The sequence below is a fragment of the Poecilia formosa genome, unplaced genomic scaffold, assembly GCF_000485575.1.
Source record: "Poecilia formosa unplaced genomic scaffold, Poecilia_formosa-5.1.2 Scaffold7, whole genome shotgun sequence".
NCBI classification, from domain to species: domain Eukaryota; kingdom Metazoa; phylum Chordata; class Actinopteri; order Cyprinodontiformes; family Poeciliidae; genus Poecilia; species Poecilia formosa.
This window is the reverse complement of record NW_006799946.1, coordinates 3,131,496-3,151,996: the sequence shown is the minus strand read 5'-3', so window position 1 is coordinate 3,151,996 and position 20,501 is coordinate 3,131,496. Positions and strand designations below refer to the sequence as shown.

The window sequence follows — 20,501 nt, the reverse complement described above, 5'->3', positions numbered from 1 at the left end:
GCATTTATGCAGTACTCTATGCAGAAGTTGGTTAAATCACATACAGATGCCGTGTTGTGGCTCATGAACATTACTTTTCAGTAAGCTGACATTCCTGTATTCTAACTTCTTTTTACTGCTTATTTGTCATATTTTCCGAGGAACTGAATATCTTGGTAATGTTCTTTGTGCTAACAAGAGTGTACCCAAATCAACAATTTATTGCATAACTAAGCAGTTTAAGTAAAAGAAGAAGGTTGAACTGCTTTCACAGAGAATCCAGCTGTAAACACTTACAGTTAGATGGAGACTTATGAGCTTTTGTCTGGTCACAAGAAGAGCAGCAAAGAAGCTATTTCTGTCTAACAAAAAAAAAGATCAAAGACACTCGTGTTTTCAAAGAAGTACCATCTTTGGACTGTTGAGACTTGATAAAGCCCTTTTCAGACTGGCTGAGACATCTAGGGGAAAAAAAAGACCGTCTGAAGAAGAAAACTTGAAGGTTATCATGAAATGTCTGACAATGAGGCATCCGGAGACCATTCATGTGTGGAGTTGCCTCCAATCAAAGAGTGGTCTCGCTCATAGTTTTGCCTAAAACAGAGCGATAGAGGATGGGATGAAAACACCCTTTAAGGAGCAAATTGGTATTGAACCTTGTCTGACCTCATGCTTTGTTTCAGCATGACCCTGTCATGAGGCAAAAGACATCAAAACATTTCGATTTTGCCTCATTAGACAGGCACATTTTAACTCTCAATCCCGTTTAGAACCTGTTGATTTTTTTCCATTTACTTGAAGGCTACGGACCTTTGAAACATGCAAAATATTTTTTTAACCAAACCTTGCTACATTGCAGAAACAAAAAGAACTAACACTGAAAACCAGATTTACATCAGTTTTAAAATGTTTCACCATAACTGTATTTATTTTAATCCTCTCTATTCTTGTCATTCCCAGTGACTAGATTGACAGGTTGAACTCCTAATAAATGTTTGATCTGTTCATGTAGTCATTTGAATTTTCATTTCTAACTTTCTTTTAAGGCTTAGATTCAGGTTCACAAATAGATTCAAGTTTTTTCGAGTCCAAAAGCGCAAATATTGTTACAGTAAATAAAAAATTAAAAAAAGACGTAAAAATTAAGAGACATACAGACAAGTTTTAGACACGAGGGACAATACAGTCTGCCAAAACATTGATGGCAGTCCATACAACACTGCAGTAAGATATGTGAAATAAAAACAAAAACTGTCAACCCAACAATCAGATGCAATGACCTAATATGTAAACGGAGATCAAGATCAAAGTTTATCAAACTATGATAGTAGTACATATTAGATTTTATTGTGATAAAGACAATTTGAAATGGAAAGTAAAAATTATTTTGTACATTTCAAAAGGATTTTGTTTATGAACTCTTGTTATAGTTCAGCATTGCTATGTTAGAAAAGTATGTTTTAAGCATATTTATAAAGTATATTTAAGTATGTTTTCTTCAATAAAGTTGAATCTTGAAATTATTCTGCACACTGTGAATCTGCCTTTTTTGACGTTAAACAAAGCAATCCTTTGTCTTCTCTCCATTACATCACCCAGCCATGTGCAACTGATCAAAGCAATAAAGACACAGGCTGCAAGTTCTTTATGCCTCATTGTGGCACCGCGTCTGGTGAGCCAAAGTAGCCGGAGCTCCAGTAGCTTAGCAGAAGATCCAGAGTCAGAAATGACTGAAACGCCTCTCTGGCTCCCCGCGACTGTGATAATCCTGTTTCAGGGCCCCCTCATTAATCTTTTCTCCCCCTGCAGTCTGTTAGAGGAGGAGTGGACTCCACACTCACCTTCAGTGTTTTCTTTCTCTATGTCCATGCGGCGGGGAAGATCTGGGAACCTGCAGAGGCTGAGAAATCTCTGCAGGGATTGAGTCAAAGCCAGGACAAGCATATGTGTTTCCAGAGGTGAGTGGAGGCTTAAACACTCTGCTATCTGTGACCACTTCATCCCTCGCTCCGACCGACACACAGGGCTCACATACACATAGTCTAGAACTGTACGCACAAAAAAAAAAAGCATGGTTTTTAGGCCCCTCGTTAAAAACAAAATACAAATGCTTGTCATCTGGACCTTGTTATGGCATGTATGCTATATGATCATGCCTTCAATCTAACAAATATAGAAGAGCATTTGCTTAAAAATTATTTTGTGCAATAGGAACACAGCATTGTATATTATTGGAAATGACGAGTACTTTATGTCTGGCAATGCCTGTTTTCAACATTATTATCCTATAATACCACAAGGAATCTGGTTAAGTTTTGAGGGTGATTCATAATCACCAAGAATTAGCACTAATGTGATGGTAACTAAATAAGTAATTACAATTAAGCATCACGTTTTGGTCAATTCCCACAGTGTTTAGATGGTGCACTGCTCTCTTTGGTTCGACAGTTCAGCCAACAGGCTGCTTTATAGTTTAATTATGACGCATTCAGCCTTCACAGCAACCCTTATTCTTATTCTGGCAAATAGGCTCGTAATTTCTTTTGACTTATTGGACAACTTATTGGATAATCTCTCACACTCGCCGTTGTCTTCCCCGTTTATCATTTCAAGAGTCAGATGCTGCGATCTGCAGGGAGACGAATTGAGTTTTGATTGACATGGACCTTGTTTCTCCGGAATAATTATGAGTGATTGAGGTATTAGTGCCTGCTTTCATCATAAATAATTCATTAAGCCTGCCTTCCTTCTGCCCCCCCCACTTAATGCTTGCTCCTCTGCTGTGTCTGCACAAATTCATTGTTGGTAAATGTGATACGTTTGGTAAAATATTATTGGAGTTCTAAATGTAGATTCATAAATAAATAACGTTGAACACAGTGGACCAACAGTGGACCAACACCAGCAGAAGGCAACACTCTGAAATCATCCCAGACAGTGGAAACATCACTGTAGAGTCTAGCAACTTGGATTCGGTTCCTTCACAGACTCCCTCTAGGCTCAGGAACTTCGATTTTTCAAATGAGATGCAAAACTACTTCATGGGGCAGCAGTCTCTTTTCCCTTTAGCTCAGGTAAAACACTACTGACTCTTGTACCACTGACTCCAGCCACTGTCTACATCGTGTGGCACTTGCCTTGTGTGCTTATGGATGGCATTTGAAGACATAAACGACATTGATTCGTTTTATTTTTTCTAAGTCATTGAATGGAGGCAGATTTCATCACCAACCTATTTAGAATAAGAACAGCACTGAATACTGTGTGTCTCAAAATAAAAAAATGAAATAAAAACAAAAGGGATCTTATTTATTTCACTGTTCTGTGTAGGAGGCAGTTATCCATGTTTCTACCATACTTTTTCCTTCCACTTACTTTTCAATAATATTATCAGATATACGAACAACCAGCTTATTTAGCAGTAACATCTTGTGGCTTACCTTTCCTATAGAGGGTGTCAATATCTGTCTGCTGAACAAATGTTAGGTCTGGCCTTAGCATTTCTGTGTTTAAATCAACACAGAAATGCTAAAAAAACAACAACCTTTTGGGTTTTCATTAGCTGTAAACCGCAATAATCAAAACTAGCAGAAAATAAACGTTTACAACATATCATTTTTGATGATATTTGTAAGTCATAGGGGACGCATTTGTTGTCTGTAATAAGAATCGATTCCCATTCTTTCAAGTTAAAGAACCGGCCAGTTGAGTCGGCTCCGCGTCGAGCAACACGTCAGGGTTTCAGTGGCAGGGAAGGCAGCTCTCCATGTTGCGGCGCTGCGTGGCAGTGGGCACCGATCTGCCGCTGGCTGGCTGCACAACAAACGCACGCGTGGCTTTAGTCGTGAATGGCCTGAACGCCTGGCACTTGCATTCGGCGAGAAGCAGCCGCGAGGCTCGGACGAAGCTACCTGCTGCAGAGCGACTTTGCGCTGCGTCCTACACCCAGGAGGACAAGGTGTGGGGTTGGGGAGGTGGGGGAAGAGTCGCCTCTGTGACCGGGCTGAATGTGGTGGCTTTGATCGGTGCAGTTATTCCTAGAGTCAGTGGCTTTTGGCTGTTTTTGAAGCGATTGGACGCGGACAGAGAGAGGAGCCCGTACGGTGGACCGCAGCAGCAACACAGAAAGCCGTGAATGTGATGCCCGGGCTGGAAAGAAAAGCCCAGCTTCAAGTCTAGAGAAGGTAAACTCTCTGTTGTATTCTGCGACTTTTGCTTCATCTCAGCAGTACCCGTTTGTTTCCCCCCCCAAAAAAAATATTCTTGCTTTGAGCAGAAAGTTTCGACATATATATTTTTTTATTACATTAGCGCAGATATAATCTGTACTGCTGGTATCTGGCGCCTGCTCAAGCTAAGCCAATAAACAACCCCCAGTAGTGTTTTAATGAGATAGACTTAGCTGCTCCTTTGAACACAACGAGAAGCGTTTTCTTCTTATGGGTTAAATGCATCATGTGTGATGCTACCAAACTACGCAACGCAACACACAGTGTTGATCTACTCTATAATCAAAAGATCTTTATTCCCACTTTTAATCTCCCGGACTGTCTGCAGAAGCGATGCTGGATTTATTTAAGGTTCAGCCTATAAATCTAGATTTGCATTCTTCTAACCTATTTTCAGCAGTTTCTCTGTAAGAGGGTCTGCCCACCCAGACAACAAACTGTCCATAAAATGAAGAGGTCTATATGGCAGAAGCTGTTTCTACTTGTTCACTCGCTCCAGGCCAGCATCTACCTCCCTGTGCACAGCCTATTATCTGACATCTGGTCCCTCTTTGACAGAGACTTATGTGGTAATAGTATGTTTCAGCAGAGGCACTTAATCTGTGTAATGCCTGTTGTTTGGAAGGGGGGAAAACACTTATTTCCCCTTTGTTCGCCATTTGGATCATCATACAGAAGAAATTGTAAATAGATTTGGACATTAAGGCTGAATCCTGTTTTCCCCTTGTTCCTAATCCTCCTCCCTAAGTTTGTTAGAAAGGTGAAGGTGAATTTAGCTGATTTTAAAATGGATATTTGTAGGGAAACAGTTGGAGACAAAGAACTCTGAGCTGTACTGTAGGTACACTCAAATATTTTCCTAGTTAACTTATTTTGATGATCCAATAACATCATCAAGAATAAATAAAAAAAAGGAAAAAATATGTATACATTTTTATACGTTTTTCTGCTTACATGTAGTTAAATTCAATATATCGGAATATTACTGGAAAGTAATTTTATTTTAGTAACTCGGTTCACTAAGTGAAGCACACTGTAGATTAATTACACACCAAAGGGTTTTCAAATCTTTATTTTTGTTAATTATTATGGTTTCCCCACTTACAGCTAATTAAAACATCATCCCATTGGTAGTTTGCCAATGGGATGATTGGCAAACTACCAATCATTGGTCTAATTTGGTCGATCAAATTAGACCAAAATGGAACTTTTTGGTGCAGATTCAGAATGCTATATGAATGCTATATGAGGTAGAACACTAACACTGGGCATCTATGTGGACACACAATCTCCAGAGAATGGTCCAGTCAAAGTCAAGACCTAAATCCAACTGAGAATCTGTCGAAAGACTTGAAAGATACGCTCCATTCAGTCTAACCGAGCTTGAAGTATTCTGCAACAGAAAAGAAAAATGCAACAAATGTAGTTCAATGTGTAAAGCTGGTACATTTGTGCCTCAAGCGACTTTGTGTTATATCACAAAAGATGCAGTGGATTTTAAGCACAACATGGTAGGTTTGCTTTTCAGTGGGTTCAGATTGGTATGATTGTGGTCTTCTTTAGCAATCATAAATACCGTCTAGATTTAGTACGACACGTTCAGGCATATCGAGTCACTCCATGTGCATGCAGCAGGAAACGGTAATGCTAATTCTTGTAGAAGTGTCCCATTTCTTGGCGGGATATTTTAACCACTATCCGAAATAATAATTGGCTCGTGCAGAGGGGCAACCCTACGAAATGGCAGCTGAAACATAATGAAATGTTAAATTATTTAACTCTGTTACAAACGCAAAGTTATGCCTTTTCAGCGGCTGATTTTTTTTTTTTTTTTTTTAACAAAGCCCTTATCACAAGAATATGAAGTGTGCTTCAGTTTTCATGGTTTCTGTGTGAGGCTTGAGATGACTGCCGCCTCGTTGTACTTTTTTATTAAAGTTCTTGGTTGTCAGCCCTTCTCTTGCACAGATGAAAGACACTCATCCTCAAAGCGTTCTCTCATCACACCACTGACATGCGCTGGTTTTGCCTCCCTGTCCTGACACACATCTGTGAGCTCACAGTGTGTATGTTTTCCATTGTGAGATCACCATGTTCTCCCTTTTTTTTTTTTTTTTTGTTCAGGCCTAAACCTTTTCTTTTTTTCTTTTTTTTTTGTCTTGTGCGGTGCTTATCTCTCCCTTCTCAGTGGGGGTAGTGACGAGTCCTTGTTTTTCCACAGTTTGAGCTAGTGCAGTCCTCCCCCCCCCCTCCTTCACAGCTCACTGACAGGCCAAAGGTCTGTACAAAAAAAAAGGATTCTGGTGCAGAAAATGGGTGATGGATTTCTCACAAAACTAAGCTGACACAAAACACAGCCTTCAGTCTTTCTTTGTGCCACATGAATAAAACATTCCTCACATCTTTAAATCAAAACTGACTTCTCTAAACTCACAGTGTAAGTGTTGCTGCGTGTCAAATGGGGAGCTATTTTTCACCTATGATTAAGAATAAAGAGCCCAGTTGGAGGCAATCAAAATAAATGCTCATACTTGCAGTTACGTTTCGGTAAAACTGGAATATTTACTCTTTTTATATAAAAAAAAAGTGGAAATTCATTCATCACAGAATAATTTACAAATGTAATTTTGATGATTATGTCTCACAGCTATCAATAGTCCAAAATTCAGTTTGTTGGAATGTTTGTATATGACATCAGAGCAATAATGAAAATAATTTTAATAGAGCACTTCTTTGTTATGGTCAAGATATTGCTTGCAACAATCATGGGGAACACTGCTGACTGAACAGTTGTCCAGTAGACAGACAGTGACACCACCATTAACGGTGGTAAGCCACCAAAATAAACTGTTCAATCTGTAAACAGCTAGTTTACGTTCCATGTAAACTATGGGAAGTTTAGTGGAAGAAAAAACGGATTAAAAAAATGTGAATAAACTACAGGCATTACCGCAACCTAGAGGAGATTGTGAAGCAAATATGTTTTTATTTACTGGATGTCTACAGGGTTGTAAAAGCAATTTAGAAAATGGGTGGTTTTCTAAATTGCCAATGAAATTAGCCAAAATTAATGCCATTAAAATGGCATCTGGCAAGGAATACATTTTCTTAACAACTAGCAAACAACACATTTTTGCTGTTTATGATGACACCTAAAAAATCCCACGAATTCAATCAAATTTTATGCGCGAATAGTTGAGTCACATCAATGATGTCACGACGCTGGTCAGTGTGCGTTTGCACCTGAGTCGCCATACGCTGTTAGTGCCCTGTGGGTCGCTATGCACCAATATGCAGCAATAGAACTTCTAAATTTTATCCTTCAGCGTACCAAGACTTCTTTTTTTCCAGTGTGTACCGGGTCTTTTTATGGTGAACATAGTGGTTCGTCTGCTCTTCCCCATCAAAAAGTTCCCCTACAGCTCCTCACCTTTGAATCCTCGCTCCCACCCTGTAACCGGTGCACTCTGTTCTGTAGACAGCTACTGATGTCTACTAAATTTTTACAAACAAACAAAACTTACAAAACTGAGGGACAGGAGGAATGGTGCAAAGAACTCGATGTAAATCATAAAAACGGTGCTGAATAGTGAAAAATCAACAGAGTGCCAGATCACGGGACACGGGGATGATAAGGCAGAGACGGTGAATGGCAAGAGAGAAGATCGCTGCTGAGTTTGAATACAACAGAAACAAGAGGCAGACTAATACCGTGAGAAGATCAACTCAGAGAGGCTAACGGTAATATAAGGAAACTAAATATAAATCCACAAAGCCACTTATTGAGGGTGGTGACATTAACTTGGGTTGCTGTCTGAATTTACTTGTCCCAGTTTCATTGGGTTTTAAACTTTATTTAATTATTGCCCTGACTCTTAAGTATGGGCAAGCTTAGGCGAGCTGGAATTTTCTTGTCGCCATTTCCCGGCTGAAGATCAACACAAATCTGCCCAAACTTGATTACATGTTATCTTATTTATTTATTTATTTTTAAGCAAGGCTACTTTCACTGTGTGAAACTGTCACTTCACATTTCTGCTCCTGGGAAACAGGAAGTTGTGGATTACTAATTAAACTTTTCTATGGATGCTAAACAACTTAAACAACTTTGAATGAATTGATTTACATATTTCTTTCATGTGAATTGTGTTACCTAATTTGGATCTCTTAACCTGGGAGAGAATTGAACTCTCTCCATTGAGGGTGCTGTAAATTGTATAGTTCATAGTGTTCTAGAACTGCATGGCTACACCAGGTCAAGCAGCAAGCCTCTCCTTTATTGACTCTAAGGAGGTCATGTTCATTTTACATCCGTTGGTGAGAAATGCCTGTTGGGTTACCGTAGTGACGAGACTCGCCCCAGGCTTTGGTGACGACCACCTCCATGGAAAACTGCAAAGCTTTAAGATTTAGGCCTCAATTACAGAATTGGCTTTAATATTTCCCTTCACTGCAAGTAGTATGTTTCATAGGAGACTAGTACTTGGTAATAAGATGAATTTCATTGTCTTAAATTACATGGCAAAAATGTTATGTTTTTTTTTTCTTGTTTGTGAGCAGAGTTTCACAATTTATTTGTAGTAAACATGATTTTGGGGCGAGGGGATCCCTAAATTCAGACCGGTGCATCTCTTAATGGTACTGATGAAAAAGTTTGCGCGACACCCGTAAAACTAGATAATTTTACAATTAAGATTTTCAATTAACAAGCAAGTTGTGGGGGGAAAAAGTGCTGCAAAGTCTTAGAAAAACATGCAATATGTGATAATATTGGTGAATTCTGCTATAACTGACTTGGAAAATGAAATAAGTTGGCAGTAGAAATGTCAAGCATAGAATCCCAGACAATGAGTAGTACATCTATCTACTGGAAAACCTCAACCTCTTATCTTCTGGAATGGTTTAGGGTGCAGCTGCAGGAACTTTATGGCAGATGTTTTAAGGGACTTCAACACAAACTTACCAAAATCTTACATCTCAATAGAGGCCAGTGCCTGCGCGTGTCAATGGAAAATAATTTCACTCTTGTTCTTTTCCTGCATCATTGATTATTATATCATAAGATGAGACAGCTGAGATCTTCAAGTGCACCTTGATGAGCTCCTGTAGGTCAGTCTCGGAAATGTAGCGCATCATGGACCTTACCAAGCTTCAGCTGCAGACTTGTTAAATCGAGGCCGGTTAAATCGAGGCACTTCTTCATAATAACAGTAACAAACATCATGTATTCGTTCTTGCAATCCAGATTTAGAGAAGTGTAAATTCAATTTATTGTCTAATTGTGCCCTCAATGGTAGCTGGAGTTAATTAAAGAAGACATTTAAATGTCCTGGTGCTCTTTCAGAGATTAAAATGTTTTCAGTTTAATTAGATAAAGCACTTTTGCAGGGGCTGATAGACCTGGACGTTGCTCTCTGACTCGTATTGGCTGCAGAAATGCTAGAAAACGTCATCCTCCTGGGGGTTTTTGATCTATGTTCTCACCAGCAACAGTTTTTGTACTTTCTTTTCTTTTCTGTTTTTTTTTTTTTTTAAACTGCATTCTGTGTAACCAGTAAGAGCCTACAGGGAAAAAGAAAGTTTGGCAGTATGTGCACATGCCTGTACAAATGGAGCATAATCATCAGTTTAGGAAAAATGCGAAGTGAAGGGAATTATAATTAATATTTTGGCCATAATTTATTTTCCTCTTGGTCAGTAACTCAGCTTATGCCCCAGAGTGGGGAGGGCAATCATCCAATGATCCTGAGTAGTTTTGTTCATACTGCAGATTGTTGGTTTTAAAGCCTTGCCAAGTTTCTCTGTTTGGTTGAGGTCTGGACTTTGACTGGACAATTCTAATACATAACAAAATCTTAAACATTTTTATTGTTTCCTTCTAGGGTTGTCCTGTGTCTAACTGTAGCTAGATACGTCACAGCTTGTTGATGCATTTTGCACATTAGCAAGAATCTCCAGTTTTAGCTTTATTTGTCCAGAACCTCTTCTCATACAATGTTTGCTTTGTTTCTATGCAAACAGCAAGGTTTTTTTTTCTTGGAGGATCGGGAGTTCTTTCATTCACTCCGTCTTCCCATTCTTTCATAAAACCTAGATTTGTGTTGTACGCAGCTAATATCTAAGAGTGTCTCCCACCTGAGCTGTGGATCTCTGCAGTTTCTCCAGAGTCATTATTGTTTTACCTAATCGTTCTTTAAACTTTTCATCATGCTTATCTTTGACCTCTCTGGGGCGTTCCTAGATCTTCATGTGGGGCTGTTTGATCACTCAGGCTTTCACAGAACAACTCAGGTTAAATATAACACAAATGGGCTGTTGTTCGTGATTTAGTAACAACAGGAGCCTGTAGGTTGCGTTGGGTTAAATTAGGAGTATCAGTGCAATGAGGGACTGAATGTGTATTTCATGTGTATCATATTTGAAAACGATGTATTGTTTTTCCTTCCACTTCAGAATGATGCACCGTTTTGTGTCGGTCAAGCAAACTCAGTAACTCGTTCAAATATGATTGAGTATGAACAGTTGTGTTTCTGATAAAATGACTAAAACTGTGACATCATGTCAACATGTAAGTAAATCCGTGAATGAAGATATTCCTGATCAGTCTCCAGTCAAACACTGAGATTGCCTCATTTGGAAGAAACCGTGGTGCGTGACCTAACTCTGTTTCTCTCTGTCTCTCTCTTAATGAGAGACAGATTCTCTTTCAGGCATGTCCTTCTTTTTCATTGTAGCATTTTGATTATGTAAGAGTGAGGAGGCGGAGGCGTTTTCTTAGCCCTTCCTTCTTTTTGGTTACAGAGACATGACTTTCAGGGAGGCAGGATTGTTAAATCTTGTCATTCCTAATTATCTGAGAAGAAGTACCTTTTTTTTCACATGGGAGCCATTGATGTGTGTGTGTGTGTGTGTGTGTGTGTGTGTGTATATATATATATATATATATATATATATATATATATATATATATTTTAGTGAGTGCACTTTGACTCCTCATTTACATTTTGGTTAGAGAAAGTTTTGTATCATGTAGTTTCTTTATAAGCACTTTGCCCAAAAAAAAACAGAAAAAAAAAAACACAGCTGCAGTGTTTCTGGGAAAGATATTTTTGGTGTTAAAAGTAAATTACAGTGCTGGTGAGACTGTTGTGTTGCTTGTTGGCTGTTTCTCTTCAAAGGATTGTCCTATACACCTTAAACAGTAAACCAGCAGCTCTGTCTGAAATACATCAGCAGATCAAAGAACTTTAGTGTTTTGGATTGCTACAGCAGACGGTTGTACGGGCTGTCGACCTAGTTACCGTTTCATAACAATAAAATGGAGCATAGCATCAGTCTGGTCGCATATTTTAGCTTGGGCTCTAGAAGCACTTTGACAATGCTGTTTTCAGCTTGACATGGTAGTAGCGATAAAATGATTTCCAAATTTATCTGTTACCAAAATAGCATTTTCTTTTTAAACAATCTGTTAACTGCAGCATCTCACGGATGCAGCATCTCAGATGTGTCGTCTCAGACATGAGCAGAAATAAAAGTAAATCAACAAAGAGCGCCGAGTTTTTCGTGTAGCTGTTTTGGAAGCTTTCTAACTGTGCAGGTTAGACGTTTTGAAGATGTTTTTGCAACTCTCCGTTCAGAAGGAGACTCAGTTGTGGTACCTTCAGCTGCCTCTCACTGCCTCATGGCTAATCCAATATAAATGAACATTTGGCCAGATGTATGTGGCCTTGAGAATGACTTGTTTAAACTTGTTAACAGCCTGGCTATCATTATTGTAGTAGCTGTGAAGCTGCTTTTACTTATCAGTCAAAATCCTAACACAAGGCCTTATGTCTTTTTGTCTTTGTCTCCTCAATGTCAAAACAAGAAGTAGTCGGGGAAGCAACTTCCTTCAAACCTCCACAATAAGAGCCTTAATCATTCTATATGCTGCAATCTTACCTTCATATTTGAAGCAAATAATATATGTTTAGGTGTCATCTCAGCTTGTGAACACATATTACTCTGGAGGTTGAGCCCTGGTGTGTCATATGTTTCTAATGTTAATCACCACTTGTAAAATGATTTCGATACCAGATGCATCGTAATGAGCTGCGGGGCCACATTTTGTGACATTTGTTTAACTTAAGTTAGAAGTTTTGTATAAATTTTCTCCAACAGTTAAAGTATCTAATCTCAGCTTGCAAAGACATAGTACACTGAGTGCGTAAAGTAGGCAAAAATATTGAAACGGGCTGAACTAAAGAAATCCACCAATAGATGACAAAAAAAGCCATTACTCATTTAATGTGGAAAAGGTTGCAAAGCAATTTCAAAGACTCCAGCGTTCCATCCAGAAGTAAGTGGCCTCCCAGAATTTGCTCAATTAGCGACTCATAAAGGAGATCATAAAATAACCAAGAAAACATATAACACACTGCAATTCTGACCTCAACCAAGGTTAGTGTTCGTAATTCAACTAGTCTAAGGATTTAGACTAGTCAAAAATGGCATGACCAAAAAGAATGGTGCGCGTCACCTTTGCCAAGAAAAACACAATTTTGATGATTCTCTTTTTGATTAAATGTTTTGTGGAAGACAAAACATTTGTTTTGTCTTCCACAAAGACAAAACAAATGTCTTTGTGGAAGAAAGATAGTGCAACTTTCTGGAAAGTTACACTATCCAGAAAGTGCAACTTTCTGGAAAGTTACACTATCCAGAAAGTGCAACTTTCTGGAAAGTTACACTATCCAGAAAGTGCAACTTTCTGGAAAGTGTAACCCACCTTACATCTGGCGTAACACTAACAGCCTTTCAGAAAAAAATAGCATAATAGTGACAGTCAGATAGCAGGGGGATTATGTTTTTCTTACTGGCTTTCTGTTTATAGCATTAACCTTCGGGAATTCACCATAAGCATCCTCGTGGCCAGCGTTGTTTTTGTTTTTATTTCACTGTGTGCAGTCAAACCACAATCTGTAAATGGCTCTTTAAAACCCGTGACATGCTGACTTGTACCGACTTGCTCACCGATGCATTAGTGCAGACATTCGTTAAACTAGAAGCCTGAGTCACTGTCACTGAGCCTGGATGTGTGCGGAATCTTTTCTGCCACTTCCCCCCTCTGCGCACTGATATATATCTTGCTGGCAGTTACTGCCGAGCCTGAACACTTGGACCTCATTGCTGCATAGCAGCTTTAATGAAATCAAGTTAATCACTTGTCCTCAAACAAGCAAGAGTGTTATATGCATTCCTGCATGTCTCCTTCCTCTTGGATTACATGGACATACCTGACTTTGCCAAGCCTTTGGATAAGACAGATTTGCTCTACGGCTGTATCAGATCACTCTGCCACTCAAACTTCCTCTCGGGGAAACAAAGATCCCCGTTAGCCCATTAGACAGCTTGCTTGAGCCGGCCCCAGCTGTTGTCAGCAGATGACTGGCAGGGTCCTCATTAGGTCTGCGGGCTTCGCCTCGTGGCTGCGGCAACAGCTACGGCAACCACATCCTCAGCTCTGCAGCTTAGACTGGAACAGTCGGTGACCTTTGCCCCGTTCACCTTTGCCTAGTTTTACACCCGCCACATTGTTTCCTTACTCCGTGTCCTTCTGTCCTTCCTCTAAAGGCACAATCATTCAACTTTCTTGGCCTAGTCACTAACATCTGGTGTCTTTATTGGGATATAAAGAAAAATTTTGTTAGCTATCCTCAAAGCGGCGTAGTTAACCATCCTCAGTGATAGATAAACACCATAATGTGTGAACATAAACGAGGTCATATCGGGAATTTTGAAATGGGATCATCGGGTTGGTCTGAGGTCCTTATCGTTACACCAGTTCTTTCTCTCATTGTTCATTTTTGAAGTCATTCTCATTTGGCTGTGGAAGATGAGTCTAGATATGTAACGTGAAGCACCATTAATGGGTTAACTTCCTCATTGCTTTCCAGGCGTTTGTAAAACACAGTGGATCTGTTGTTGTTAGGACAAATGCTTTCAGTGTCTAAAACTGGGAGTAGGAGTGAAGAGAAAAGGATTTAATGAAAGGTGGCATTGTTTTCACTGTGACACAGCTTTCCCTCCTTCATCAAACACTTTGTAATGAAGACGTTCTAAAATAAGTGCGCGTAAATCTAAGTCCAAGCCTTAAAATGGGTTGTGACATTGTGGCAAACGGATTGGTTTGAGTATTTTAGAAAGTGCAGATTTTCTAGAATTTTCATGGACAGCCGTCTCTGTCCATGTCTGATTAATTTTTTTTGGATGTGCACATATGCTGGTGGTCAGAAAGAGAATGGTTATATTGGTTTGAAATAATAAGACAAAAACAGCTTTAAAAAAAAATAAAAAATACTTGGATCTCTGAATCCGTAACATGTCAAACCTCAAAGTAGATGGGCTACAGCAGCAGAAAACCAAACTGGGTGCCCCTTCTGTTTAAAGCTACAGTGGTCCCCAAAATTAGACAATAATATACTGGGAAAAAAACCAAAAAATGTTTTTCCTGTTTTTCACAGCTGTATATGATATGATCTTGCTTTATACAATTCAGACTGAAGGTGGTAAAACCTGAGACATGCAGCCATGTGACACTGTCATGCCAATATGGACTGAAATCTCGGAGGATCTTTGTTTTTTTTGTCACTTTCAGTCTATACGCCGTGAAGCAGTAAGGCAGTTCTGAAGATGAAAGAATATTCAACTTGCCACAAGCAAACTGTACCTAACAAATCGTCTCCTGTAAATCGAATAACCACAATGGCTTTAATGTTGTATGAATTAAAGCACATTAAATTCAAATACACATTTTTTTTGGAAATGGAAGATTTTATGCAAATCATGCTTCACTGAACAGAAATGAACTTTTTGCCCACAAGCAAGAAATTCTGACTGAGTCAAAGCTAAGGGAAGTGGTCCTTGTTCTGCCTGCTGCCCGTTTCTGGCTTTCTGAAGTTATGGCTAGTCTATTATTAGAACTCTTTTTAACAAACCGTCGTATTTTCCTCAGGGCTAACATGGCTTTCTAAGGCCAAACATGTGTTGTGTGCATATATATTTCAAAGAGGATCGCACATATAGATAAAAAAAGATCTTTTTTTTTTTTTTCAGTTCAGCCAAATGTCAGCATATTGAATACATAGCGTGCAGCTGCAATGGCTTATGAATTTACTGCACATAGACTTCCCTGGGGGTATCATACAAAACTTCTTAGTCTTGAGATATTGTAAGCATGGAGCACTCAGTCTAACACTCATATTTCCTATTATTCTTTGTAAATGTGGCATATTTTGGATTATCCCATTCTTAATCTTGTGAATAGGTAAATGCCCTTGTTGACAGAGTGCAAACCCAGCAGGAGCAGAGCTTCAGCGAGGCATGTTCCTTCAATAGACGCTTGTTTTCAGAGTGGAGGAGCGGTCCATGGCTTTAGGGTACGGCCACTAAAGTATGTCCTTGTTCAGGCATGAGAGTTCATTGTGTTAGCTGTCAGAACACAAAGTCCCCTCAGAGTCTGTCTAAAAATATTTCATACCACCTCTGCCCCAAACAACACAGCAAGGGGCATAAATATAGAGAAGCAGCATGAGACTGCCTGAGCAAATTCTGAGCAGAAAAACAAAAAGCAAAACAGCAAACTTCTGAAGCTTTTAGAAATAAAATCTCTTATAGAGGCAGAAGTGTGAAGATTTGAATAAATAACTGCAAATTGCATTCAGAAATAAAATGCAACATTCTAATAAACATGTTCATTGCTGACGAATACAGTCACGTTGTTTTACCTATTGTAATTCAGAATTTTGTTGCGCTTACATGCAGTTGTCCAATTGTGTCTGTGTCCGTGTATGCCTGCAGTGTGTGTGTGTGTGTGTGTGTGTGTGTGTGTGTGTGTGTTCATGTCTTGTTCTGGTGGAAGGCACCCCCAGAGTCAGCAGATGTGTAGGAAAACTGCAGGATTGAGGCGTTTACTCAGGCCTGAGAGCAGGAGCAGCCACCTGCACCATGCGCCTCCCTGAAATCTCTCTGCAATGCCAAAGGACACAACCCATGTGGAAGACCTCAACCACTATCTATCAACAACCCCAATAACAGAACACACCACACCTAGCAAATGACCCTACAGAGCCCACAACCGGCCCACATGGAAGTCCTAACACCAGATAGAATGCCCGTATCATTATGATGTTAAAATAAATGGCACGAACAACCAGTCAAAGATTGTGACTGACTATCCGGGGTTGAACGTCTCAAAACATGACGAACACAAAGTGGTCATATGTAGTTAAAATTACACATCACAAACCACGAAAATACATATCTAAAGCAACAAGCAGACGATAGATGAACTTTTCGGGAGATTCGACGAGTGGCAGCAGATAGGAACCAAGATATAAAACCCCTGCACTGTGATGCATTTCTCAGCCTCTGTAGGTTTTATTTAGCCGTTTTATTTTTTTTTACAAAACATTGTAAAATATAAAACGTGCACCATGTTGTGTCAAATTGTTCAGTAGAATGTTAAGAAAAAATGTATAGGCCCTTAGCAGATCTTCATAAAAGTTTTCTTTTGTAGGAAGAAGAAAGAAAAACTAGTAGATGCGTTCAGCGTTTTTTAGTTCAAAAATAGTCTCTCATTGTTCAGAAATGGGCTTTTTAAATGACCTTATAACTCAGCAGTATTTTCTCTTTAAGGTGATGACAGTTAAGGGGTTTAAATTGAAATCTTGTTATAAGTGGTGTCATTTATGTGGTCATGTCTTCACCTGTCAAAGTTTTTAAAAAAACGTCTTTAAGAATACAAATGAGCTGCTGGTCAAAGTCATCGATTCATTTTCTTTCATTTGTCAAGTCATTTGTTTTGTTTTTATTTTTGGTAATTTTGAAGTGTGTCTTCTGAAATGCAAGCTGCAATTAACACACTTGCTCCAAGGCCCTTCTTCTCTATGGGCACCAGCCTTTTCCTCGAGGTCAGGGTCAGCCACTTTCACAGCAGGCTACAGGAAGCCGGAGGGACTGCCGTCTCTAGGCGCCTAATGAGCCTCTAATTGATATCCAGCTGAAAAACCCCACAGAGTGTTAATGCCACTTCCAAGGAAACTATATTACGTCCTCTCTTCATTTAGCTAACAAGCCTCAGAATGCCCGGAAGCATACATTTTTAACACAGAGCCGCAGTGGTGACACAGCAGTTGGTGTTTGAAATGATTTTCTGTTGGCTCAAGACGGATAACAAACAATTACGCGCTGATGCACATGCAGTACTTCTCCTCACGGGTTTATTTTCCTGTTGGGCCGGCCGGAAAATTAACGATGACTGCCGAATTTGGAGAACTGCGGTCTTCCTCTGGTTGGTCGGACAGTTCTTGCGGCTCCTTGGGCTGTGTGGTTTGGGATCCAGATGTAAAGAAACAGCAGCTTGTTCTGTTTGCGGCTCCACTTCAAGTTGCGACAACAACAGCAACAACAAAGAAAAGTCATGTCTTAGTCGTTTCTCAGACAAAACCTCTGCAATGAGATGGAATTTAAGAAAGGGGCTTATCCTAAAAAATGCTTTTAACCAGCTTCCCTACTGTATCCCATTTGCCATGCTTTGAAAGCTCCAGCCCTCCTGCCAGGATAACTCTCTGGGTGTGTTGCTCAAAAATGTTTCATGTCCACAGTAGCAGCTGCGGTAAAGTGCTTTCCGTCTTTATATTTTAACCCTATTCTGGAAAATGTGTTGTTTCATAGCTTGCTTTGTTTAAACCTGATCCCTGTTAACTTAAATATGTACCTGCCACAAAAAGCAGAGGCACCTGCCAAGCTACGTCTCAGATGTTCTATTTTAGCTTCGTACGGTCAGGAAGCACATTGGTGGGATGGCTTTCTGTCAGCTATAGTAGCATATGGAGACGCTTGTGGTGTGTAGCTGCCAGTGCTTATATCCAAAGCTTCTAAGCATTCCGAATCCTTTTTCATTTTGGGTAAACCAAGGCACTTCTCCGCCTCACGGTGTCGGCTTCGTCTGTGCCAACGTTTGGCACGGTCTTCTGATGAGCAGAGTTCTTTTCACACAAAACCTTTGCACCTGTGTGCTGTACATATGTCATAGATATATAAGTTTTTTGAGTACAGATTTATTTATTTTTTTTAAAAAAAGTCTTCAAATATTTAAGCTACAAAAAACACCAACTAGATTTAGTATAAACGCTACAGAGTATTTGAGATTTTGGGGAAATCAGAGGCCATTTTCTTTTAGGAAGATGTTTGGGAAAGTAGTCCAACTAAAGTAAGTAACTACCCCATTTTTGGTTTGCAGAAAGAATAGAATAAAGGTTTTACACATGACAAAATGAATGGCAAAATATATTTTACAGAATCTGTGATCAGATAATGTTTCAGTCCTACTTTGACTGGACCAAATGCTATTGTTTTTTGTTTGTTTGTTTTTTTTTAACCTGTCTAGTTCTAAAGTGCTAGTAATGCTCACAAAATATACCTTTTTTGGTGTTTCACAATAAAATAAAGGTTTCTCAAACGTCAAACTGTGCTTTAATGAATAGTCTGGGAACAATTATCCAGTTAAGTTTTGATCAACCAAAGATTTTAGATTTTAAACTGAAGATGATTAAATCCTTCACTTTACCCACAACAGACAAATTGCATCTTGTTTGTTTGCTCCTTCTTGTAAAAAGAACCCAAATTGCTGAAATGCAATTAATTTTAAAGCGTTTGCGGCTGCGACAGGGCTTTTGTAGCTAAGTTTTGTTATCCATCTGACTCTGTCAGCACAACGGGGCCGCGTTGCAACCGGGGGGATACGAACTGCAAGAACAGTATGGTAGAAGGCTTTCGTGGTTGAGCGGGTGTGGCTTTTTACAACTGCAGCATACTTTGAAACCAGACTCCCACCCATCTCTCTTGTCATTTTAAGGACTGCAAATTTTAAATGACTCGGGTTTATTTTAAAAGTAAGCAGAAAACTATCTCCCCAGCCTTGAGAATATCTTGTGTGCTGTACAAATAAATTTGCCTCGCCTGCGTTGTGCCACTTTGTTTGGCATGTGCTTCACAAGGTCAACGTTTTCCCGATTGTAACGTGGGAGAAGGATTACGTGAGAGAGTCACACAACCCTATATTTTATTTTATTTTTTTTACTGTTTTTGGAAGTCATTCATAGTGCAGCGTACGCGGAAACGTAGCATTAACATATCACCATTTAACACCATATCGGACTTCAGTAAACTCTTACTTGTCTGTTCATGTATGTTGACTTCCAATTAGTGCCCGTGGTTTGCTCCGAGAATCAGTTGGTCAGAGAACGCTTGCTAATGAGATTCATCCTTGAACTATCCTTTCATTCAATCAAGAGTTAAAGCATTTGATGCTCATAATCCACAGGGATCAAAAGCAAAGTTTGGCACAATTGATCTTCTTAATAAGACAAGTTAATCGATTCTTAAACACAGTCTGAAGCTATAAAACACTGTGCCTCGTGTATTATTCAGGAGACATTTTGAACTTGGGGGGTTGGGGGGTAATTTACTGCCCGTCTCTTCCATGTGAAAAACATAAGAATGAGCTTGTTGGCAGTTATGGTTCTGTGTGTTTGGTGTCACCATTGAGAATGTTTGCTGTGGATGTTTGAAGTTCATTTTACATAGCATTTTTTGCTATGTAAAAAATGCCTGCTAAGAGATACTGCAGGGACCTCATATTGGAGGTTGATTTGTCTTTACAGCCAACCATAACCCAATTTAGAATATTTTAAATTTTTGCTCCTTACTTTTGCAAAGAAACTCAATCATATGTTATGGAGAATGTCTGTGGACATTGGTTTTTAACTTACAGATTCTTAATTGGATTTAATTTGACTTGGCCATTCATCCTTTGACCTAAACCCATTCCTTTGTAGATCTGGCTGTATGTTTATGGTCACTGTCCTGCTGGAAGTTGAACCATTTATTTATGGGTACCAGAATAAAACTGCTGAATACAGATGTACACCACATTTAAAAAAAAAAAGTTTTTTTTTTTTTTTTTTTAATAGACAAAGTTTGGTTTGCCTATGTACTCAAACTCCTTTATTCTAATACTTCTGGATAAAATGTTCCTTTAAAAGTCACCTAATTAGTAAAATCCATCCATTTAATTTTATTTTGGTTCCATTCCACACTTTGTATAACTTTGTGTTTGATTCATCATATAAAATCTGGGTAAAATTCTCTGAAGGATTAAATGGATAAAAAAAAAAAAGACATAGCTTTATATTTATTTACCTTTTGGAAAAGATAAGTCATATGATATGGAAAACGCATCTGGATTAAAGG

The 20,501-nt window shown here is 39.2% G+C and overlaps 1 protein-coding gene across 8 annotated transcripts in view; it reads left to right on the top strand.

Annotated features, from left to right (window-relative positions):
• The first annotated feature begins 3,728 nt into the window (after positions 1-3,728).
• tanc2b (tetratricopeptide repeat, ankyrin repeat and coiled-coil containing 2b) overlaps positions 3,729-20,501 on the top strand; it is a 163,286-nt gene continuing 146,513 nt past the window's right edge. For 6 of the 8 annotated variants that reach the window (XM_016681555.1, XM_016681530.1, XM_007571619.2 and 3 more), the window contains exon 1: positions 3,730-4,163. The gene's annotated coding sequence lies outside the window, so the exon portion shown is untranslated. Of the gene's footprint in view, positions 4,164-20,501 lie in introns of all 8 variants that reach the window. The other 2 variants (XM_007571585.2, XM_016681541.1) reach the window with 2 other exon arrangements.